Raw genomic sequence first — 3308 nt, forward strand, 5'->3', positions numbered from 1 at the left:
TTATATTAAATTCGAAAACACCATTATCACTTTATATCTGCCTGACTGAGATTTACAAGGTGACCATAGCTTGCTTCATACCAACAATCTCCGTGGGATTCGACCCTTACTCACGTAAGGTATTACTTGGACGACCCAGTGCACTTGCTGGTTAGTTGTATCGAAGTTGTGACAATTATGAATTAAGATCAAAGCACCAAGCTTTGGAGCCATTACCAGGGATTGTTCGAGCCTGGACATCACAATTTCGTGCACCAAGTTTTTGGCGCCATTGCCGGGGATTGTTCGTGTTTGGACAACTGACGGTTCATCTTGTTGCTCAGATTGGGTAACTTTCTTTTCGTTTTCTTTTCAAAAAGTTTTCAAAAATTTTTTAAAAAAAAAAAAACTCTTCTTTTGTTTTCGAAAAAAAAAAATAAATAAAAATAAAAATGTTTTCAAAAATTTATTCAAAATTTTTAAGAATGAATTCTAGTGTTTCATGAAGCATGTGAAGCCTGGCTGGCTGTAAAGCCATGTCTAAGTTCTTTTGGACTGAGGCTTGCAATTTGTTATCAAGAGCAAGCTAGTTGGAGCTAATCCACCTGCTACTGTTCCTGATCTACCTGCTGAAGCTTGGCTGGCCATTGGCCATGTCTAGTGTTTTGGACTGGAGCTTTCTTTGAAAGCTTGGCTGGCTAGTGAGCCATGTCTAATTCCTGGACTGAAGCTTTAGACTAAGAATGCAAGATTCCTGGAATTCATATTAAAAATTTTGGAATCCTTATTTTCTTTTTCATATAATTTTTCGAAAAATATAAAATAAAAATCCAAAAAAATTAGAAAATCATAAAAATAAAAAATATTTTCTGTTTCTTGTTTGAGTCTTGAGTCATATCATAAGTTTGGTGTCACTTGCATATGCATCTTGCATTTTTTTTGGAAAATATCATGCATTCATAGTGTTCTTCATGATCTTCAAGTTGTTCTTGGTAAGTCTTCTTGTTTGATCTTGATGATTTTTTGTTTTGTGTCTTTTCATGTTTATCATATGCATTCTTGAATTCTTAGTGTCTAAGCATTAAAGAATTCTAAGTTTGGTGTCTTGCATGTTTTCTTTGCATTAAAAATTTTTCAAAAATATGTTCTTGATGTTCATCATGACATTCAAAGTGTTCTTGGTGTTCATCTTGACATTCATAGCATTCTTGCATGCATTCATTGTTTTGATCTAAAAATTTCATGCATTGCATATTTTTCATGTTTTCATAAAAATTCAAAAAATCAAAAAAAAAATATCTTTCCCTTTTTCTCTCATCAAATTTGAAAATTTGAGTTGACTTTTTCAAAAATTTTTAAAATCAAATTGTTGCCAATGAGTCAAATCAAATTTTCAATTTGAAAATCTTATCTTTTTCAAAATCTTTTTCAAAAATAAAATCTTTTTCAAAATTCTTAGTTATTTTCGAAAATTCCAAAAATATTTTTCAAAAATCTTTTTCTTATTTTTGTATTAAATTTTCGAAAATAACATAAACAATTAATGTTTTGATTCAAAAATTTGAAGTTTGTTACTTACTTGTTAAGAAAGATTCAAACTTTAAGTTCTAGAATCATATCTTGTGATTTCTTATGAATCAAGTCATTAATTGAGATTTTAAAAATCAAATCTTTTTCAAAACTAATTTCTATCATATCTTTTCAAAAATATCTTCTTATCTTATCTTTTTCAAAAATATCTTTTCAAAATATCTTTTCTAACTTCCTAACTTCTTATCTTTTCAAAATTTGTTTCAACTAACTAACTAACTTTTTGTTTGTTTCTTAACTTTTTCAAAACCACCTAACTAACTCTCTCTCTCTCATTTTTCGAAAATATCTCTCCCCTTTTTCAAAATTTCTTTTTAATTTATTAATTATTTTAATTTTTAAATCTTAATTTTCGAAAATTACTAACACAATTTCAAAAACCAATTTTCAAAAATCACTAACTCCTTTTCAAAAATAATTTTCGAAAATTCCCTCTCTCTCTCATCCTATTCTATTTATTCATTCATATCCTAATATCTCATCTCACATCTCTTCCATTCGTACAGTTACATTTCTTCCTTTACATCACATTCTTTGTCTCCCCCTTCTCTTCCACTCACAAAGGGATCCCTATACTGTGGTATAAAGGATCTCTATTATTATTATTATCATTTTTCTGGCCATTCTTCCTTGTCATATGAGCAGGAGCAAGGATAAGAACATTCTTGTGGAAGCAGATCCAGAACCTGAAAGGACTCTGAAGAGAAAATTAAGAGAAGCTAAAATACAACAATCCAGAGATAACCTTTCAGAAATTTTCGAACAGGCAGAGGAGATGGCAGCTGAAAATAATAATAATGTAAGGAAGATGCTTGGTGACTTTACTGCACCTAATTCCAATTTACATGGAAGAAGCATCTCCATTCCTGCCATTGGAGCAAACAATTTTGAGCTAAAACCTCAATTAGTTTCTCTAATGCAGCAGAACTGCAAGTTTCATGGACTTCCATCTGAAGATCCTTTTCAGTTCTTAACTGAATTCTTGCAGATATGTGATACTGTTAAGACTAATGGAGTAGATCCTGAAGTCTACAGGCTCATGCTTTTCCCTTTTGCTGTAAGAGACAGAGCTAGATTATGGTTGGATTCTCAACCTAAAGACAGCCTGAACTCTTGGGATAAGCTGGTCACGGCTTTCTTAGCCAAGTACTTTCCTCCTCAAAAGCTGAGCAAGCTTAGAGCTGATGTTCAAACCTTCAGACAGAAAGAAGGTGAATCCCTCTATGAAGCTTGGGAAAGATACAAACAGTTGACCAAAAAGTGTCCTTCTGACATGCTTTCAAAATGGACCATCCTGGATATATTCTATGATGGTCTGTCTGAGCTATCAAAGATGTCACTGGACACTTCTGCAGGTGGATCCATTCACCTAAAGAAAACGCCTGCAGAAGCTCAAGAACTCATTGACATGGTTGCTAATAACCAGTTCATGTACACTTCTGAAAGGAATCCTGTGACTAATGGGACGCCTATGAAGAAGGGAGTTCTTGAGGTTGATACTCTGAATGCCATATTGGCTCAGAATAAAATATTGACTCAGCAAGTCAATATGATCTCTCAGAGTCTGCATGGAATGCAAGCTGCATCCAACAGTACTCAAGGGGCATCTTCTGAAGAAGAAGCCTATGATCCTGAGAACCCTGCAATAGCAGAGGTAAATTACTTAGGTGAACCTTATGGAAACACCTATAACTCAACATGGAGAAATCATCCAAATTTCTCATGGAAGGATCAAAAGC

General features: G+C 33.0%; 1 non-coding gene across 1 annotated transcript; it reads right to left on the minus strand.

Moving 5' to 3' along the window:
- Nucleotides 1-2740: 2740 nt before the first annotated feature.
- LOC112767625 (small nucleolar RNA R71) lies at nucleotides 2741-2848 on the minus strand. The gene has a single exon (XR_003185067.1). It is a non-coding gene; the product is annotated as a small nucleolar RNA R71 (small nucleolar RNA).
- Nucleotides 2849-3308: the final 460 nt, after the last annotated feature.

The sequence above is a fragment of the Arachis hypogaea genome, chromosome 17, assembly GCF_003086295.3.
Source record: "Arachis hypogaea cultivar Tifrunner chromosome 17, arahy.Tifrunner.gnm2.J5K5, whole genome shotgun sequence".
Classification (NCBI taxonomy): domain Eukaryota; kingdom Viridiplantae; phylum Streptophyta; class Magnoliopsida; order Fabales; family Fabaceae; genus Arachis; species Arachis hypogaea.